We start from the raw sequence: 237 nt of genomic DNA, 5'->3' as shown, positions 1-237 counted from the left end.
CACAATCTCGGGTCAGTCCAACCTCTGCCTTCCAAGTTCAAACAATTCTCCCACCTGAGCCTCCTGAGTAGCTGGAATTACAGCTGTGCGCCACCACACCAGGCTAATTTTGGTATTTTCAGTAGAGACGGGTTTCACCATGTTGGCCAGGCTGGTCCCGAACTCCCGACCTAAGGTAATCCAAGCCTGCCTTGGCTTCCCAAAGTGCTGGGATTACAGGCATGAACCACAGCGCCA

Source organism: Sapajus apella, unplaced genomic scaffold (assembly GCF_009761245.1).
Source record: "Sapajus apella isolate SASKATOON/1434 unplaced genomic scaffold, GSC_monkey_1.0 scaffold213, whole genome shotgun sequence".
Classification (NCBI taxonomy): domain Eukaryota; kingdom Metazoa; phylum Chordata; class Mammalia; order Primates; family Cebidae; genus Sapajus; species Sapajus apella.
The sequence above is the reverse complement of the archived record's forward strand: the minus strand, read 5'-3'. Positions refer to the sequence as shown.